The sequence below is a fragment of the Leuresthes tenuis genome, unplaced genomic scaffold, assembly GCF_036924035.1.
Source record: "Leuresthes tenuis unplaced genomic scaffold, fLeuTen1.0.hap1 SCAF_15, whole genome shotgun sequence".
Taxonomy (NCBI): Eukaryota; Metazoa; Chordata; class Actinopteri; order Atheriniformes; family Atherinopsidae; genus Leuresthes; species Leuresthes tenuis.
In genome coordinates this window covers 8,552,490-8,574,556 of record NW_027325369.1, presented here as the reverse complement: position 1 = coordinate 8,574,556, position 22,067 = coordinate 8,552,490, and positions in this window count along the sequence as shown.

Sequence of the window (22,067 nt, the reverse complement as noted above, 5' to 3'; positions counted from 1 at the left end):
AGCTGGTTGTCTGGTTTTTGTTTCTATTTTTGTTCTGTTTCCTCTTCTTTCCTCTTCTTCTTTCCTTGTCCCCCGGTCCGGTTCAGTTCAGTTCATGTCATATATTGTAAACAGAAATAAATAAATGGGCATCAAGGGGAGCTTTACATTTATAAAACTTCCCTTGGCAAAACAAATCTGTTTGGCATCAAAGGTATTCAGACTACAATTCTTCTGACATAATGCTGAACAGGACAAGGGGAAAAAAAAGTAAAGAAGACAGTTCTGCCGAAAGCCAGGGATAGACCTGTTCTAAGTTCTATACTTTTTAAAAGGGGCGTGTTTATCAACTGTGGAATTAGAAGATTTACAAAAATGGTCAAGTGCTAGATCTTCATCTGGGATTTTAACAGTGTCATATAACTATTCAACAGATCAGTTAAAAAAAAGCCTGCTCATGGAGATGTTTCAGGATCTGGATACCAAGCGTGGACCTAATGTTTTCATTTTTGCAATTCTGATACAGGCTATTGAGCAGTGATAACTAACACCAAGTTCAGATACTGCGGATTTTCTACCTTTGATTTGTTAAGATTGAGCCAATCAGGGACAACCTTGAAGGATCTCTTTGGTTTTGTAGGATCAGTAATTACCTGAGAAAGGTTGATATTGGTACACACCTTTTTTAAATGATCAGAGGCAGAGTTCAACTTGTTTAAATTAAAATTGCCACACAGAGATTGGGTTTAGGCCACATGCACACAGAATGACATCAACAAATATAAGAAATATTAAACATTTACACATAGATTTTTGAATATATGTAGAGGAATGATACTTTGAAATGTGCTCATTGCGGAGTTATGATCAGTTGAGTAATGAAGGTTGAACTATTCTGGGAAAGAGGTTCTATTCCCAGCATCATGATGGACACTCCTGATATAGAAGGTTTCGCTAACGCATTGGAATTGTTTTACTATTTTCATATGCATGTGCAATGAAGAATTGCTTGCTGCTGATAAATGCAAAGAAGAACAGCTTACACATAGATGCTCACATATAGGCTGCTGAATGCAATGAAGACCTGCTTATCAAGTAAAGTTCAATGTCAATGTGTAATATTCAATTAGGATTTGCAAAACAGTGAAGTTAAACAATGGATGGGTCCATAGTCGGTATGAGAAGACTACAGGAATATTTACCTGGGTGTACGTTCAAACAGAGATGAGAAAATTGCGATAAATAATTGTTTGTTTGTTTGTTAGTATGTATAGGAATGTTATGTGTATAAACTGTGTTGAGTTATAGTTACTCAGTAGTGTCTCAGTGAAACAACCGACGGGGGAAGCCTTGCGGTGACAACAAAAGCAGTGTTTTACTGATCAGTCAAGTTGCTCCAGTGTACTCCATACAAACTGGTTGGCTACTGAAGGGATAGAAAATGGGGAATACTTGTTTTAAAGCAAACAAGGAATTAGATGGGAAAAATACATGTTTTAACGGGACCCAGACAATATTAAATACTCAGACAGATGGGAGAAGAAGTGTAGTTTTGTAGGAAATCACAAAATTATTACATAGAATTAGTGAAATCAATTGAAGAATGCCTTTCTGAAGAGCTGTTTACCACAGATGAGCAGCTTTGCGACCAAGCACATTGTAGATCGCTTTACTGCCAAAATAATCTAATTTAATGGATTGGTTTAGACATGCATAACAGCATTTTAAGAACAAAGAGAGAAACAAAAAGGGACAACGCTTCATGGTGGAAGGTGATGTATAAATAACTGTGTATATGATGAAGGGGGTGGCAACACCCATTCCAAAATTTCACCATTCCGACATCCCGCTATTCCGACATCCCACCATTCCGACATACCACCATTCCGACATACCACCATTCCGACATGCAAACGTCCCACCATTCCGACATCCCACCATTGCGACATCCCGCTATTCTGACGTTCAAATGTCCCACCATTCCGACAAGGCTTTCCGTATAAGGAAATGTGTGTTACTCAACAGGTGAGTCCCTTCTTTCTGTTCATATAATTTATATGTTTAACACGTGTTTATAGACAAGCGTTATTAAAAACACAAAGTCTCGGCAACTGGAGGAGGAGAAGCAGTCCGCGGTGGTTTTCAATCACACACTCCAATGCCACTTGTTTCAACTTCCGAAAATTTAATCCAGGAAAAAAAGGCTTACAAACATGGACCAAAACGGCTCCATAACACGCACAAGAATCCAAAAGAAACGAAAGTTAACTAAAAGAAAGCAAATAAACAGTATGAAGTGGTCAAAATTGGTTTTACGCATGCCTATGTGCGTCTGGCACATGCGTCTTCGGGCTCTCCCACGTTGGTTTGTGGATGAAAGCTATATGTTCAGCTGTAATGTCATGTAAAAACAATCTCTACATGACATTTACTCCCAGGTGTGACCAGTTAGGTCCTTAAGATATCAACAGGCTGTATAAAGCTACAACCGTTGCAGCTGTGTGTTTGTGCCCAATGCGCAAAGCCCATCCGCGCTTCCCAAAATTGGAGTGAGTACTCATAAATCACGTGAATAACATGAATAAATGTTTTTACTGAATTTTGTTGTGTTTTATACGTTCTATGCTGTCATTTCTCTCTTCTGCTATTGGCAAGGCAAGGCAGAGTGCTCGCAACTGTGTCCTGTGCAGTAGCCGTGATATCTGTAATTGCAATTATTACTTTTGCATATGATGACAGCGTGCAAAAGACGCATGGGCTCTGTGGAGAGCTCCGCTCCAGCTGGCTGCTGTGACAGCTCACTGACAATGTATTTCTGCTTAATCAGTTTCAGTCTCGCCAGAGTTACATTAATATCTGTATTTTTATATTTGAAATTCAGGGGATTTTGATAATAGATTATTAAAGTTTGTTTGCGAGGCTGTGGCCTCTGCATGTGCCTCTGCATGTTCAAAGCTTGTGCGCCAAACTTTAGGGCGTATTTGCGCCGGCATATCATTAGTGCAAAATGTTTTGGGTAAAAAATAGGCTATTAAAAGGAACTGTCGGAATGGCGGTATGTTAAAAAAAACAAAAAACATACCGCCATTCCGACCATAGGAGGAAAAAAGTGTCGGAATGGTGGGACGTTTGATAAAAAATTAAGTGTCGCCATTCCGACAATTGGAGACCCATGTCGGAATGGCGAGATGTCGGAATGGCAGCATGTAACCATGATGAAGGAGAGACCATTTGAGCAGCACAGCCATTTCGCAGCACAGGGACAGCAGTCCAAGTTACAGGATCTCCCACGTGGTATCACCTGTCACATTGTGTCAAGGCATCAAAAGAAGAAAAAATCACCAAACTCAAGGACAAAAAGACAAAGACTCCGGTGAACGAAGACAGAGGACTGACAAACCAGAAATACAAAAGGATTCTCGATATCAAGATCCAGAAGAAGAGGCTAACAATGCCACGAACACTTACGATGCTGGGAATGATGCCAGCAATGAACAGAGAAGAAGATTCAGTGTCATCAATCTGCATTACGTGCCTCTAATGAGGGGGTGAATATAGAATCCTCAACGATTACAACGTCTCTGGGAACTGTGACAACAACAAGGTTTAAACCATTTTGATATATATTGTAACCTATTGTCTAAGGAATAGTGCTGAAAATGAGGTAAATCTAATCCACCACTGTCCTTGGTCTTCTGTAGGGTTTTTAAACTAATACGTGGTGGTTTGTTTTTCCACAGAAATTTGCAGATGCATGAATCTAGTGACTTAAACCAAGTAGCAGATGGTTTTATGGGGATCATTGAGAACAAATAGTTAACTTTTGGTAGTATCATCATTTTAATGGATGTAACTCTCCCCATAAGTGATATAGGTAAGGACTTCCAACGAGAGATCGTCCTCTACTGTCTTTAATAATTGCACATTATTTAGCTTTGTTAGCTCTGAGAGCCTGGAGGAAATGTTGATGCCTAAATATCTAATATTTCCTGACTGTAAAGTGATCGCAGGTATATTATGGACCCTATAGTTAATGGGCAGAACTGTGGTCTTAGACCAGTTGATAGAGTAGTCAGAAAGTGCTGAGAATTTATTTATGAGTGTGATCGTGTGACTGAGAGACGTCTGTGAGTTCTGAAGGAAAAGTAATACATCATCAGCATAAAGACTTATTTTATGCTCAATATTTTGGGATTAATTACTCACAAACGGGTAAGAAAAGGTAGTATTGCCAGACCATACATGATCAAAACAGGGAGCGGAGGTGGTTCAGCTGCCAGGTGTGAATGTCTGACTATAGTTTGTAAAAAGCGGGTAAGATAAGGTGCGAATGCCCGACAATGTATGATCAAAAGAGGGAGCGGAGGTTTTCGGCTGCAAGAAGGTCTGAATGTCCACCCAAAATTCCTGAAAAATGGGTAAAAAAAGGGTGCGAATGCCAAACCATACATCATCAAAAGCAGGAGTGGATGTGTTCGGCTACAAGAAGATTTGAATGTCCATCAATAATTGCTTTAAAACATGAAAGAAAATTTTCGAATATCAAACCGCACATGATCATAAGCGGGAGAGGAGTTGTTCAGCTGCAAGAAGGTGTGAATGTCCACCCATAATTACTGAAAAATGGGTAAGAAAAGGTGAAAATGCCAAACCATACATCATCAAAAGCAGGAGTGGATGTGTTCGGCTACAAGAAGGTTTGAATGTCCGACCATAGTTTGTAAAAAGCGGGTAAGAAATGGTTCGAATGCCCGAACATAGACCATCAAAAGAGGGAGCGGAGGTGTTCCGCTGTAAGAAGGTGTAAATGTCCGACCATAGTTGGTAAAAAGCGGGTAAGAAAAGGTTAAAATACCCGACTGTACACAATCAATAGCGGGAGCGGAGTTGTTTGGCTACAAGAAGGTGTGAAAGTCCGACCACGGATTGTAAAAAGCGGGTAAGAAAAGGTTCGAATGCCCGAATATATACCATCAAAAGTGGAAGTGGATGTGTTCGGCTGCAAGAAGGTGTGAACGTCCGACCAAAGTTTGTAAAAAGCAGTTAAGAAAAGGTTCGAATATCCAACCAAACATAATCAAAAGCGGGAAAAGAGCTGTTCGACTGCAAGTAGGTGTGAATGTCAGATCATAATTTAAAAAAGCTGATGAGAAAGGGTGAGAATGCCCGGCTATACACCATCAAATGCGGGAGCGGAAGTGTTTGGCTGTGAGTAGGTGTGAATGTCCGACCATAATTGCTGAAAAATGTGTTAGAAGAGACTAGAATGCCGGACAATACATCATCAAATGCGGGAGCGGAGTTGTTCGGCTGTGAGTAGGTGTGAATCTCCGAGCATAGTTTGTAAAAAGGGGGTAAGAATAGGTTCGAATGCCCGAACATACACTATCAAAACAGGGAGCTTAGGTGGCTCAGCTGCAAGGTGTGAATGTCTGACTATAGTTTGTAAATAAGGTGCGAATGCCCAACAATGTATAATCAAAAGAGGGAGCGGAGGTTTTCGGCTACAAGAAGGTTTGAATGTCCGACCATAGTTTGTAAAAAGCGGGTAAGAAAAGGTTCAAGCGCCTGACTATACACCATCAAAAGCGGGAGCAGAGGTGTTCCGCTGTAAGACGGTGTGAATGTCCGACCATATTTGGTAAAAAGCGGGTAAGAAAAGGTTAAAATACCCGACTGTACACAATCAATAGCGGGAGAGGAGGTGTTCAGCTGCAAGAAGGTGTGAATGTCCACCCATAATTACTGAAAAATGGGTAAGAAAAGGTGCGAATGCCCAACCATACATTATCAAAAGCAGGTGTGAATGTCAGATCATAATTTGCAAAAAGCTGATGAGAAAGGGTGAGAATGCCCGACTATACACCATCAAAAGCGGGAGAGGTGATGTTCGGCTGCAAGTAGGTGTGAATGTCCAGCCATAATTACTAACAAACGGGTAAGAAAAGGTAGTATTGCCAGACCATACATGATCAAAACAGGGAGCGGAGGTGGTTCAGCTGCAAGAAGGTGTGAATGTCCGACTAAAGTTCAAATATATTAACAAAAGCGGGAGGAGAGGTCTTCGGATGAGAGTGGTTGAGAATTTCCAACCATAATCTATAAAATGCTGATTGATTGTGACAAGGTGTGAATGTCCACCCAAAATTAATGAAAAGCGGGCAACAAGTAGGTTTGAATGCCCAACCATACATCATCAAAAGCAGGAGTGGATGTGTTCGGCTACAAGAAGGTTTGAATGTCCGAGCATAGTTTGTAAAAAGCGGGTAAGAAAAGGTTCGAATGCCCAAACATACACCATCAAAAGAGGGAGCGGAGGTGTTCCGCTGTAAGAAGGTGTGAATGTCCGACCATAGTTGGTAAAAAACGGGTAAGAAAAGGTTAAAATACCCGACTGTACACAATCAATAGCGGGAGCGGATGTGTTTGGCTACAAGAATGTGTGCAGTCCGACCATGGTTTGTAAAAAGCGGGTAAGAAAAGGTGCGAATGCCCGACAATGTATGATCAAAAGAGGAAGCGGATGTTTTCGGCTACAAGAAGGTTTGAATGTCCGACCATAGTTTGTAAAAAGCGGGTAAGAAAAGGTTCAAATGCCTGACTATACACCATCAAAAGCGGGAGCGGAGGTGTTCGGCTACAAGAAGGTGTGAAAGTTCAACCATGGTTTGTAAAAAGCTGCTAAGAAAAGGTTCGAATGCCCGAATATATACCATCAAAAGCGGAAGCGAAGGTGTTCGGCTGCAAGAAGGTGTGAACGTCCGACCAAAGTTTGCAAAAAGCAGTTAAGAAAAGGTTCGAATGCCCGAATATATACCATCAAAAGCGGGAGCAGAGCTGTTCGACTGCAAGTAGGTGTGAATGTCCAGCCATAATTACTCACAAACGGGTAAGAAAAGGTAGTATTACCAGACCATACATGATCAAAACAGGGAGCTGAGGTGGTTCAGCTGCAAGGTGTGAATATCTGACTATAGTTTGTAAAAAGCGGGTAAGAAAAGGTGATAATGCCCGACAATGTATGATCAAAAGAGGGAGTGGAGGTCTTCGGCTGCAAGGTCTGAATGTCCAACCATAATTTCTAAAAACCGGGTAAGAAAAGGCTCGAAAGCCCGACTATACACAATCAAAAGTGGGAGCGGGAGGTTTTCAGCTGCAAATCCTTCACTCAAACCAAGTGAAAACTGCTTTGTCCTTCATATTTATCAATGTCTAGATTGACTTCAACAAAGAACAACACTGGATTTTGCAGTAGAAGAAAGAGCAACACTGAAGGATCAGTAATCCGAGAATAAGCATATTTTCATACGTTCTGCATGATTTGGGATTTTATGTATAAAATTAATTCCTTCACTCAAACCAAGTTAAAACTGCTTTGTCCTTCATATCTATCAATGTCTAGATCGACTTCAACAAAGAACAACATTGTATTTTGCAGTAGTAGAAAGAGCAACACTGAAGGAACAGGAATCCGAGAATAAGCTTATTTTCATACGTTCTGCATGATTTGGGATTTCATGTATAAAATGAATTCCTTTACTCAAACAAAGTGGAAACTGCTTTGTCCTTCATATTTATCAATGTCTAGATTGACTTCAACAAAGAACAACATTGTATTTTGCAGTAGAAGAAATAGCAACACTGGAGGATCAGGAATCTGAAAACAAGCTTATTTTCATACGTTCTGCTTGATTTGGGATTTTGCTATAAAATTAATTCCTTCACTCAAACAAAGTGGAAACTGCTTTGTCCTTCATATTTATCAATGTCTATATCGATTTCAACAAAGAACAAGGCTGTATTTTGCAGTATAGGAAAGAGCAACACTGGAGGATCAGGAATCCGAGAATAAGCTTACTTTCATGAGTCCTGCACGATTTCGGATTTTCCTATAAAATGAATTGCTTTGCTCAAACCAAGTTAAAATTGCTTTGTCCTTCATAGTTATCCATGTCTAAAATGTATCAAGCATAAAGTTCCTCATATTACCCTGAATGAGAAAGAAGCATCCCTTTGGTTGAGCAATACGTTCCTTTTGCGGAGTTATGCATGATTTCGGATTTTGCTATAAAATTCATTCCTTCACACCTTTTTTTTTCACCGCATTTTATAGATTATGGTTGGAAATTTCAACCACTCTAATCCGAAGACCTCTCCTCCCGCTTTTGTTAATATATTTGAACTTTAGTTGGACATTCACCCCTTTTTGCAGCTAAACCACCTCCGCTCTCTGTTTTGATTATGTATGGTCAAGCAATACTACATTTTCTTACCCGTTTGTGAGTAATTATGGCTGGATATTCACAACTACTTGCAGCTGAACACAATCTCTCTCGCTTTTAATTATGTTTGGATATTCGAACCTTTTCTTTACTGCTTTTTGCCAACTTTGGTCGGACGTTCACACCTTCTTGCAGCCGAACACCTCCGCTTTCGCTTTTGATGGTATATATTCGGGCATTCGAACCTTTTCTTACCAGCTTTTTACAAACGATGGTTGGACTTTCACACCTTCTTGTAGCCGAACAACTCCGCTCCCGCTATTGATTGTGTACAGTCGGGTATTTTAACCTTTTCTTACCCGCTTTTTACCAACTATGGTCGGACATTCACACCGTCTTACAGCGGAACATCTCCACTCCCGCTTTTGATGGTGTATAGTCAGGCATTTGAACCTTTTCTTACCCGCTTTTTACAAACTATGGTCGGACATTCAAACCTTCTTGTAGCCGAAAACCTCTGCTCCCTCTTTTGATTATACATTGTCGGGCATTCGCACCTTATCTTACCCGCTTTTTACAAACTATAGTCAGACATTCACACCTTGGTGCTGAACCACCTCAGCTCCCTGTTTTGATCATGCATGGTCTGGCAATACTACCTTTTCTTATCCGTTTGTGAGTAATTATGGCTGGACATTCACACCTACTTGCAGTCGAACAGCTCTGCTCCCGCTTTTGATTATGTTTGGTTGGATATTCGAACCTTTTCTTAACTGCTTTTTACAAACTTTGGTCGGACGTTCACACCTTCTTGCAGCCGAACACCTCCGCTTCCGCTTTTGATGGTATATATTCGGGCATTCGCACCTTTTCTTACCAGTTTTTTACAAACAATGGTTGGACTTTCACACCTTCTTGTAGCCGAATAACTCCGCTCCCCCTATTGATTGTGTACAGTCGGGTATTTTAACCTTTTCTTACCCACTTTTTACCAACTATGGTCGGACATTCACACCTTCTTACAGCGGAACACCTCCGCTCCCTCTTTTGATGGTGTATGTTTGGGCATTCGAACCTTTTCTTACCCGCTTTTTACAAACTATGGTCAGACGTTCAAACCTTCTTGTAGCCGAACATATCCACTCCTGCTTTTGATGATGTATGGTTGGGCATTCGAACCTACTTGTTGCCCGCTTTTCATTAATTATGGTTGGACATTCACACCTTGTCACAGCCAAACACCTCCGCTCCCTGTTTTGATCATGTATGGTTTGACATTCGCACCTTTGCTTACCCTCTTTTTATACTGATTGCTCAAGATTAAGTTGTTCTTTCTCAAACTACAAATTTTTTTTAATTGTTGAAACTTGATTTGAAGTGGATAAATAAGGAAGACAAACAGTTTTAAGTCAGGCTGATAGCAATTAATTTTATAGCAAAATCTGTATTTCGTCATTTGTCGAGAGATGCTTATTGCTGAAGAAGTTCTTTCTCATTCTACAAAGTACAACGTTGTTTATCATTGAAACTTGATTAGACATGAATAAATATGAAGGACAAAGCAGTCTTAACTTGGTTTGAGTTAAGGAATTCGTTTTATAGGAGAATCCGAATTCGTGCATAACTCGTAAAATAGAGCTTATTTTCGGATTCCTGAAGAATGAGTCTGGTTCTTTCTCATAATACAAAGTTTGTTGTTTATTGTTGAAACTTCATCAGACCGTTAGATATAGTCGGACTCACCTCGACGCACGGCTTGGGATCTGGAACCAGTACTCTTGAGAGGGGTTGGACTCTCTTCCACTCTGGAGTTGCCCGTGGTGAGAGGCGCAGAGCAGGTGTGGGCATACTTATTGCCCCCCGGCTGTGTGCCAGTACATTGGGGTTTACCCCAGTGAACGAGAGGGTAGCCTCCCCCCGCCTTAGGGTGGGGGGACGAGTCCTGACTGTTGTTTGTGCCTATGCGCCAAACAGCAGTTCAGAGTACCTACCCTTTTTGGAGTCTCTGGGGGAGGCACTGGAGAATGCTCCTACCGGAGACTCCCTCATTCTGCTGGGGGACTTCAATGCTCACGTGAGCAATGACAGTGAGACCTGGAGGGGTGTGATTGGGAGGATCGGGGGGCCCCCCGATCTGAATCAGAGTGGTGTTATGTTGTTGGACTTCTGTGCCAGTCATAGACTGTCCATAACGAACACCATGTTCAGGCATAAGGGTGTCCATATGTGCACTTGGCACCAGGACACCCTTGGCCGCAGTTCGATGATCGACTTTGTGGTTGTATCATCGGACTTGCGGCCGTATGTCCTGGACACTCGGGTGAAGAGAGGGGCGGAGCTGTCAACTGATCACCTGGTGGGGGAGGATGCCGATCAGACCTGGCAGGCCCAAATGTATTGTGAGGGTCTGCTGGGAGCGTTTGTCAGAATCCCCCGTCAGAAGGAGCTTTAACTCCCACCTCCGGCAGAGCTTCAACCATATTTGAGGTGGGGGACATTGAGTCCGAATGGGCCATGTTCCGTGACTCCATTGCCGAGGCAGCTGGTCGGAGTTGTGGCCGTAAGGTGGTCGGTGCCTGTCGTGGCGGCAACCCTCGAACCTGCTGGTGGACACCAGTGGTGAGGGAAGCCGTCAAGCTGAAGAAGGAGTCCTATCGGGCCTTTTTGGCCAGTGGGACCCTGGAAGAAGCTGATAGGTACCGACGGGCCAGACGGGCCACGGCTTCGGCGGTTGCTGAGGCAAAAACTCGGGCCTGGGAGGAGTTCGGTGAGACCATGGAGAACGATTTCCGGACGGCCTCGAAAAGATTCTGGTCTACCATCCGGCGTCTCAGGGGGGGGGAAGCGGCTCACAGTCAACACTGTTTACAGTGGGGACGGGGCTTTGCTGACCTCAACTAGGGATGTTGTGAGTCGGTGGGGGGAGTACTTCGAGGAACTCCTCAATCCTACCAACACGTGCTCGGAAGAGGCAGAGTCGGAGAGCTCGGAGACAGGGCCTCCCATTTCTAGGGCTGAGGTTGCCGAGGTGGTTAAAAAGCTCCTCGGTGGCAAGGCCCCGGGGGTGGATGAGGTCCGTCCTGAGTTTCTCAAGGCTCTGGATGTTGTAGGGCTTTCTTGGCTGACACGCCTCTGCAGTATTGCGTGGACATCGGGGACAGTGCCTCTGGACTGGCAGATTGGGGTGGTGGTCCCCCTCTTTAAAAAGGGGGACCGGAGGGTGTGTTCCAACTATAGGGGTATCACACTCCTCAGCCTCCCTGGTAAGGTCTATTCGGGGGTATTGGAGAGGAGGATCCGTCGGATAATCGAGCCTCGGATTCAGGAGATGCAGTGTGGCTTTCGTCCTGGCCGTTGAACAGTGGACCAGCTCTATACCCTCGGCAGGATCCTGGAGGGTGCATGGGAGTTCGCCCAACCAGTCTACATGTGTTTTGTGGACTTGGAGAAAGCGTTCGACCGTGTCCCTCGTGGAGTCCTGTGGGGGGTGCTCCGGGAATATGGAGTGCCGGACCCCTTGATAGGGGCCGTTCGGTCTCTGTATGACCGGTGCCAGAGTTTGGTCCGCATTGCCGGCAGTAAGTCGGATACGTTTCCGGTGAGAGTTGGACTCCGTCAGGGCTGCCCTTTGTCACCGATTCTGTTCCTAACTTTTATGGACAGAATTTCTAGGCGGAGCCAGGGCGTTGAGGGTGTCCCATTTGGCGACCTCAGAATCGGGTCTCTGCTTTTTTGCAGATGATGTGGTTCTGTTAGCGTCGTCAGGCCGTGACCTTCAGCTCTCACTGGAGTGATTCGCAGCCGAGTGTGAAGCGGCTGGGATGAGAATCAGCACCTCCAAATCCGAGACTATGGTTCTCAGCCGGAAAAGGGTGGAATGCTCTCTCCGGGTCGGGAATGAGATCCTTCCCCAAGAGGAGGAGTTCAAGTATCTCGGGGTCTTGTTCACGAGTGACGGACGAATGGAGCGGGAGATTGACGGGCGGATCGGTGCGGCGCCTGCAGTGTTGCAGGCTCTGCACCGACCCGTCGTTGTGAAGAGGGAGCTGAGCCAGAAGGCGAAGCTCTCTACTTACTGGTCAATCTACGTTCCCATCCTCACCTATGGTCACGAGTTGTGGGTAGTGACCGAAAGAACAAGATCGCGAATACAAGCGGCCGAAATGGGTTTCCTCCGCAGGGTGTCTGGGCTCTCCCTTAGAGATAGGGTGAGAAGCTCAGTCATCCGGGAGGGGCTCGGAGTAGAACCGCTGCTCCTCCGCATTGAGAGGAGTCAGATGAGGTGGCTCGGGCATCTGGTTAGGATGCCCCCTGGGCGCCTCCCTAGGGAGGTGTTCCGGGCACGTCCCACTGGGAGGAGACCCCGGGGGAGACCCAGGACACGTTGGAGAGACTATGTCTCTCGGCTGGCCTGGGAACGCCTCGGGGTCCCCCCGGAAGAGCTGGAGGAAGTGGCCGGGGACAGAGACGTCTGGGTTTCTCTGCTCAAGCTCCTGCCCCCGCGACCCGACCCCCGGATAAGCGGCAGATGATGGATGGATGGATGGATATATCCTCCACCAACCAGACTTACAACCCCCGACTAGGGTAGCAGAATTTCTAAGCATCTGTACCCCAAAACTACTATCAAAAATATATAAATTATTGTCTAAGATAGATGACACAATGTCTCTTCCATCCTCAAAATGGGAGGCAGATTTATCCATCAGTTCTGGTCATAGCTTCTAACCACAAATATGTTTGAACACCTTCATAAAGACTCAAAATCCTAATTTACAGCTCATACAATACAAAATCCTTCATAGAACACACTATACAGGACAAAGGATGTTCAGGATGGGTCTAACACACTCAAACATCTGCTCACATTGCACAGATAACACACCTGATGATTATGCACACGCTTTGTGGTTTTCTGCGCCTGTCCAGAAGTTCTGGCTTGAAGTCTGTGAGGACCTATCAACATGGCTAAAGTGTAGCATCCCTGCATGCCCCACACTGTGCATACTGGGTGACTTAGACAACATCAACATGGAAATTAACTCAGCACACATGGTTGTCACAGTGTTATGTATCGCAAAGAAAACTATTCTCATGAACTGGAAAGCGAAGAACAATCTGTGTATTAACCAGTTTAGAAATTTTCTTTTAGATTATATTAGCATGGAAACAATGTCTGCCTCCTCAAAACATCAATTGGCTGGATTTCATTCTCTCTGGTCCCCTCTGATTAGTTTTATCACATAGTGGTGGTGGTGGGTTGCTGGGTGATGGTGGGTCTCAGGCCCGGGCTGCTGCGACTGGTGTGACCGGGTGGTTTGTTTGTTTGTTTTTTTATGTTGTTTGTTTGTTTTTTGTAGAGGTCCTCCTGGGTGGGGTTGGGTTGAGTGGGGTGGGGCGGGATGGGTACCTTCTGGGGGTACAGTAGCTCCCGGAATATGGTCGCTGCAGGCCCCGAGCCTGGTGGATATCAGGCCCTCCTGCCCATTGTTGGCTCCCAGGTAGCGGGGATGCCTATTGCAGCCAGTCCCTGGCTGCCCTCTCTGGGGGAGAGTAGCTCCCCCGGTATATATCCCCATACCCCTCTCCCTTCTGGCTCCTGTACACAGCACACACTCACACATGAAGGGTTTTGGGGGCGTGTGTGTTCGGTGGGGTGTAGTGGATGGGGCCACGTAGGTGGTCCCCTTTGGTTGCACTCTGCAGTTCCCTGCCCCTGTTTTAATTACACCTTAGACATTACTACTTATCAAACACACTCACACACACACATTAGGTCTTGGGGGGTGGTTACACTGAGTGGCATCTGGCGGGCGGGGCTCTTTGGGTATGTAGGCTGCCCAGAGTGCCGCGCTCCCAGTTCTACAAGTTTGGCTGCCCCTCAATTTTAATTGCTCACTATTAGAAAATATTGAAGAGCCAGAAGGGTGAGGGGAGGGGTCTTCTTCGCACACCCCTGCTTCCTGGTGTCTGCTTGGGGCAGGAGGGGCCAGGAGGATTAATTAATTGTTCTGCTGGTTCGGGGTCTGTGGTGGCTGGGGGGTTGCTGGCCTCCTGGTGTGCCCGCTGCACTACACCCCAGCAGAGTCGAGGGAGGTAGGATGTGTGGATGTGTGGATGTATGGGACGTGAAAGTGTGTGTGGTAATGATTGGGCCTGGATCTGGGACTTGCTGTCGCCTGGCCTGCCTGTGTTTCTCCCGATGGGGCATCAGCGTTGCCTCTCCCCACTGCTCGCGACTTCACCCACCTGTGGGCACGTCTTGACTCCCAGGGCACTTGGCCAGGGGCGCTGGGGCAGGCGCTGACCCACTTTGTGGCTGTCTGGGGCGCTTGGCCCTCCTGGGTATTGGGTGGGGCCTCTGCCGGGGGGTTTGGGGGCGCTCGGGCTCCTGGGGCCCAGGTCCCGGAGTGCCTCTGCCCTATGCTTATGGGGGCTCTTTCCGGGGGCTTCCTCTGCAGTCTTCTGGGTGGATGCGTGGTTGCCCCTGCGGTGGGCTGCCTGGGTTCTGTGCTCTGTGGGGGCTGCTGGTGGCCTGGGTCTTGTGGCCCTCTCTGCCTGCTTCTGATTGCTTGGGGGGGGCTGTGGATTGTGGCCCTGTACGCTTATACACTCATAACTAAGCACGGTTATCATGTAGGTCCTGTGCCATGGGTGTTGCATGTTCTCACACACACACACACACATTCATTAGTCCAGTAGCATGGTCACTAAGCAGTTGATGTATTATCATGTTGTCTCAGGTCATCTATATCCACAGCTGTGTTGTATGCGATTGCCGCTTCTTGTGCTTGTTTTTGTTTGTTTGTGTGTTTGTTTTTTCTCTGCTTGTCTGCTTTCAGGTGCTCCTGGTGGCGCTAAGGCTGGATTCCCCTCATAGGCCATGGATTGTTGTCTGTTTTGTTTTTTACAGGTGTAGCAGCTGGTTGTCTGGTTTTTGTTTCTATTTTTGTTCTGTTTCCTCTTCTTTCCTCTTCTTCTTTCCTTGTCCCCCGGTCCGGTTCAGTTCAGTTCATGTCATATATTGTAAACAGAAATAAATAAATGGGCATCAAGGGGAGCTTTACATTTATAAAACTTCCCTTGGCAAAACAAATCTGTTTGGCATCAAAGGTATTCAGACTACAATTCTTCTGACATAATGCTGAACAGGACAAGGGGAAAAAAAAGTAAAGAAGACAGTTCTGCCGAAAGCCAGGGATAGACCTGTTCTAAGTTCTATACTTTTTAAAAGGGGCGTGTTTATCAACTATGGAATTAGAAGATTTACAAAAATGGTCAAGTGCTAGATCTTCATCTGGGATTTTAACAGTGTCATATAACTATTCAACAGATCAGTTAAAAAAAAGCCTGCTCATGGAGATGTTTCAGGATCTGGATACCAAGCGTGGACCTAATGTTTTCATTTTTGCAATTCTGATACAGGCTATTGAGCAGTGATAACTAACACCAAGTTCAGATACTGCGGATTTTCTACCTTTGATTTGTTAAGATTGAGCCAATCAGGGACAACCTTGAAGGATCTCTTTGGTTTTGTAGGATCTGTAATTACCTGAGAAAGGTTGATATTGGTACACACCTTTTTTAAATGATCAGAGGCAGAGTTCAACTTGTTTAAATTAAAATTGCCACACAGAGATTGGGTTTAGGCCACATGCACACAGAATGACATCAACAAATATAAGAAATATTAAACATTTACACATAGATTTTTGAATATATGTAGAGGAATGATACTTTGAAATGTGCTCATTGCGGAGTTATGATCAGTTGAGTAATGAAGGTTGAACTATTCTGGGAAAGAGGTTCTATTCCCAGCATCATGATGGACACTCCTGATATAGAAGGTTTCGCTAACGCATTGGAATTGTTTTACTATTTTCATATGCATGTGCAATGAAGAATTGCTTGCTGCTGATAAATGCAAAGAAGAACAGCTTACACATAGATGCTCACATATAGGCTGCTGAATGCAATGAAGACCTGCTTATCAAGTAAAGTTCAATGTCAATGTGTAATATTCAATTAGGATTTGCAAAACAGTGAAGTTAAACAATGAATGGGTCCATAGTCGGTATGAGAAGACTACAGGAATATTTACCTGGGTGTACGTTCAAACAGAGATGAGAAAATTGCGATAAATAATTGTTTGTTTGTTTGTTAGTATGTATATGAATGTTATGTGTATAAACTGTGTTGAGTTATAGTTACTCAGTAGTGTCTCAGTGAAACAACCGACGGGGGAAGCCTGGCGGTGACAACAAAAGCAGTGTTTTACTGATCAGTCAAGTTGCTCCAGTGTACTCCACACAAACCGGTTGGCTACTGAAGGGATAGAAAATGGGGAATACTTGTTTTAAAGCAAACAAGGAATTAGATGGGAAAAATACATGTTTTAACGGGACCCAGTCAATATTAAATACTCAGACAGATGGGAGAAGAAGTGTAGTTTTGTAGGAAATCACAAAATTATTACATAGAATTAGTGAAATCAATTGAAGAATGCCTTTCTGAAGAGCTGTTTACCACAGATGAGCAGCTTTGCGACCAAGCACATAGTAGATCGCTTTACTGCCAAAATGATCTAATTTAATGGATTGGTTTAGACATGCATAACAGCATTTTAAGAACAAAGAGAGAAACAAAAAGGGACAACGCTTCATGGTGGAAGGTGATGTATATATAACTGTGTATATGATGAAGGGGGTTAACTAAAAGCTAACTAAAAGCTAACTAAAAAGTTAACTAAAAGAAAGCAAATAAACAGTATGAAGTGGTCAAAATTGGTTTTACGCATGCCTATGTGCGTCTGGCACATGCGTCTTCGGGCTCTCCCACGTTGGTTTGTGGATGAAAGCTGTTCAGCTGTAATGTCATGTAAAAACAATCTCTACATGACATTTACTCCCAGGTGTGACCAGTTAGGTCCTTAAGATATCAACAGGCTGTATAAAGCTACAACCGTTGCGGCTGTGTGTTTGTGCCAAATGCGCAAAACCCATCCGCGCTTCCCAAAATTGGAGTGAGTACTCATAAATCACGTGAATAACATGAATAGACGTTTTTACTGCATTTTATTGTGTTTTATACGTTCTATGCTGTCATTTCTCTCTTCTCCTATTGGCAAGGCAAGGCAGAGTGCTCGCAACTGTGTCCTGTGCAGTAGCCGTGATATCTGTAATTGCAATTATTACTTTTGCATATGATGACAGCGTGCAAAAGACGCATGGGCTCTGTGGAGAGCTCCGCTCCAGCTGGCTGCTGTGACAGCTCACTGACACTGTATTTCTGCTTAATCAGTTTCAGTCTCACCAGAGTTACATTAATATCTGTATTTTTATATTTGAAATTCAGGGGATTTTGATAATAGATTATTAAAGTTTGTTTGCGAGGCTGTGGCCTCTGCATGTGCAAAGCTTGTGCGCCAAACTTTATGGCGTATTTGCGCCGGCATATCATTAGTGCAAAATGTTTTGGGTAAAAAATAGGCTATTAAAAGGAACTGTCGGAATGGCGGTATGTTAAAAAAAACAAAAAACATACCGCCATTCCGACCATAGGAGGAAAAAAGTGTCGGAATGGTGGGACGTTTGATAAAAAATTAAGTGTCGCCATTCCGACAATTGGAGACCCATGTCGGAATGGCGAGATGTCGGAATGGCAGCATGTAACCATAATGAAGGAGAGACCATTTGAGCAGCACAGCCATTTCGCAGCACAGGGACAGCAATCCAAGTTACAGGATCTCCCACGTGGTATCACCTGTCACATTGTGTCAAGGCATCAAAAGAAGAAAAAATCACCAAACTCAAGGACAAAAAGACAAAGACTCCGGTGAACGAAGACAGAGGACTGACAAACCAGAAATATAAAAGGATTCTCGATATCAAGATCCAGAAGAAGAGGCTAACAATGCCACGAACACTTACGATGCTGGGAATGATGCCAGCAATGAACAGAGAAGAAGATTCAGTGTCATCAATCTGCATTACGTGCCTCTAATGAGGGGGTGAATATAGAATCCTCAACGATTACAACGTCTCTGGGAACTGTGACAACAACAAGGTTTAAACCATTTTGATATATATTGTAACGTATTGTCTAAGGAATAGTGCTGAAAATGAGGTAAATCTAATCCACCATTGTCCTTGGTCTTCTGTAGGGTTTTTAAACTAATACGTGGTGGTTTGTTTTTCCACAGAAATTTGGAGATGCATGAATCTAGTGACTTAAACCAAGTAGCAGATGGTTTTATGGGGATCATTGAGAACAAATAGTTAACTTTTGGTAGTATCATCATTTTAATGGATGTAACTCTCCCCATAAGTGATATAGGTAAGGACTTCCAACAAGAGATCGTCCTCTACTGTCTTTAATAATTGCACATAATTTAGCTTTGTTAGCTCTGAGAGCCTGGAGGAAATGTTTATGCCTAAATATCTAATATTTCCTGACTGTAAAGTGATCGCAGGTATATTATGGACCCTACAGTTAATGGGCAGAACTGTGGTCTTAGACCAGTTGATAGAGTAGTCAGAAAGTGCTGAGAATTTATTTATGAGTGTGATCGTGTGACTGAGAGACGTCTGTGAGTTCTGAAGGAAAAGTAATACATCATCAGCATAAAGACTTATTTTATGCTCAATATTTTGGGATTAATTACTCACAAACGGGTAAGAAAAGGTAGTATTGCCAGACCATATATGATCAAAACAGGGAGCGGAGGTGGTTCAGCTGCAAGGTGTGAATGTCTGACTATAGTTTGTAAAAAGCGGGTAAGATAAGGTGCGAATGCCCGACAATGTATGATCAAAAGAGGGAGCGGAGGTTTTCGGCTGCAAGAAGGTCTGAATGTCCACCCAAAATTCCTGAAAAATGGGTAAAAAAAGGGTGCGAATGCCAAACCATACATCATCAAAAGCAGGAGTGGATGTGTTCGGCTACAAGAAGATTTGAATGTCCATCAATAATTGCTTTAAAACATGAAAGAAAATTTTCGAATATCAAACCGCACATGATCATAAGCGGGAGAGGAGTTGTTCAGCTGCAAGAAGGTGTGAATGTCCACCCATAATTACTGAAAAATAGGTAAGAAAAGATGAAAATGCCCAACCATACATCATCAAAAGCAGGAGTGGATGTGTTCGGCTACAAGAAGGTTTGAATGTCCGACCATAGTTTGTAAAAAGCGGGTAAGAAAAGTTTTGAATGCCCGAACATAGACCATCAAAAGAGGGAGCGGAGGTGTTCCGCTGTAAGAAGGTGTAAATGTCCGACCATAGTTGGTAAAAAGCGGGTAAGAAAAGGTTAAAATACCCGACTGTACACAATCAATAGCGGGAGCGGAGTTGTTCGGCTACAAGAAGGTGTGAAAGTCCGACCATGGTTTGTAAAAAGCGGGTAAGAAAAGGTTCGAATGCCCGAATATATACCATCAAAAGTGAAAGTGGATGTGTTCGGCTGCAAGAAGGTGTGAACGTCCGACCAAAGTTTGTAAAAAGCAGTTAAGAAAAGGTTCGAATATCCAACCAAACATAATCAAAAGCGGGAGCAGAGCTGTTCGACTGCAAGTAGGTGTGAATGTCAGATCATAATTTGCAAAAAGCTGATGAGAAAGGGTGAGAATGCCCGGCTATACACCATCAAATGCGGGAGCGGAAGTGTTCGGCTGTGAGTAGGTGTGAATGTCCGACCATAATTGCTGAAAAATGTGTTAGAAGAGACTAGAATGCCGGACAAGACATCATCAAATGCGGGAGCGGAGTTGTTCGGCTGTGAGTAGGTGTGAATCTCCGAGCATAGTTTGTAAAAAGGGGGTAAGAATAGGTTCGAATAACCGAACATACACTATCAAAACAGGGAGCTGAGGTGGCTCAGCTGCAAGGTGTGAATGTCTGACTATAGTTTGTAAATAAGGTGCGAATGCCCAACAATGTATAATCAAAAGAGGGAGCGGAGGTTTTCGGCTACAAGAAGGTTTGAATGTCCGACCATAGTTTGTAAAAAGCGGGTAAGAAAAGGTTCAAATGCCTGACTATACACCATCAAAAGCGGGAGCAGAGGTGTTCCGCTGTAAGACGGTGTGAATGTCCGACCATATTTGGTAAAAAGCGGGTAAGAAAAGGTTAAAATACCCGACTGTACACAATCAATAGCGGGAGAGGAGGTGTTCAGCTGCAAGAAGGTGTGAATGTCCACCCATAATTACTGAAAAATGGGTAAGAAAAGGTGCGAATGCCCAACCATACATTATCAAAAGCAGGTGTGAATGTCAGATCATAATTTGCAAAAAGCTGATGAGAAAGGGTGAGAATGCCCGACTATACACCATCAAATGCGGGAGCGGAGTTGTTCGGCTGTGAGTAAGTGTGAATCTCCGACCATAATTGCTGAAAAATGTGTTAGAAAAGGTAAGAATGCCGGTCCATACATCATCAAAAGCGGGAGAGGTGGTGTTCGGCTGCAAGTAGGTGTGAATGTCCAGCCATAATTACTAACAAACGGGTAAGAAAAGGTAGTATTGCCAGACCATACATGATCAAAACAGGGAGCGGAGGTGGTTCAGCTGCAAGAAGGTGTGAATGTCTCACTAAAGTTCAAATATATTAACAAAAGCGGGAGGAGAGGTCTTCGGATGAGAGTGGTTGAGAATTTCCAACCATAATCTATAAAATGCGGTGAAAAAAAAGGTGTGATAGAACACTAAAAGGTGGAGCGGAAGTGTTCGGCTGCAAGAAGGTGTGAATGTCCGACTATATTTGGTGAAAAGCAGGTGAAGCAAGGTCTGAATGCCCAACCTTACATCATCAAAAGCGAGATCAGAGGTGTTTGGCTGCATGAAGGCCATAGTTTGCCAAAAGCGGGTAAGCTGCGAATGACCGACTAAATATCAACAAAAGGTCGTCGGATGCAAGTGGGTGTGAATATCCCACCATACAAGTATGGTGGAGAGGAAGCTGTGAACAGCCGACCATAGTTGGCAAAAAGCGGGTGAGAAAAGGTGCGAATGTCCAACCATACATGATCAAAACAGGGAGCGGAGGTGTTTGGCTGTGACAAGGTGTGAATGTCCACCCAAAATTAATGAAAAGCGGGCAACAAGTAGGTTTGAATGCCCAACCATACATCATCAAAAGCAAGGGTGGATGTGTTCGGCTACAAGAAGGTTTGAATGTCCAAGCATAGTTTGTAAAAAGCGGGTAAGAAAAGGTTCGAATGCCCAAACATACACCATCAAAAGAGGGAGCGGAGGTGTTCCGCTGTAAGAAGGTGTGAATGTCCGACCATAGTTGGTAAAAAACGGGTAAGAAAAGGTTAAAATACCCGACTGTACACAATCAATAGCGGGAGCGGATGTGTTTGGCTACAAGAATGTGTGACAGTCAAACCATGGTTTGTAAAAAACGGGTAAGAAAAGGTGCGAATGCCCGACAATGTATGATCAAAAGAGGGAGCGGAGGTTTTCGGCTACAAGAAGGTTTGAATGTCCGACCATAGTTTGTAAAAAGCGGGTAAGAAAAGGTTCAAATGCCTGACTATACACCATCAAAAGCGGGAGCGGAGGTGTTCGGCTACAAGAAGGTGTGAAAGTTCAACCATGGTTTGTAAAAAGCTGCTAAGAAAAGGTTCGAATGCCCGAATATATACCATCAAAAGCGGGAGCAGAGCTGTTCGACTGCAAGTAGGTGTGAATGTCCAGCCATAATTACTCACAAACGGGTAAGAAAAGGTAGTATTGCCAGACCATACATGATCAAAACAGGGAGCTGAGGTGGTTCAGCTGCAAGGTGTGAATGTCTGACTATAGTTTGTAAAAAGCGGGTAAGACAAGTTGCGAATGCCCGACAATGTATGATCAAAAGAGGG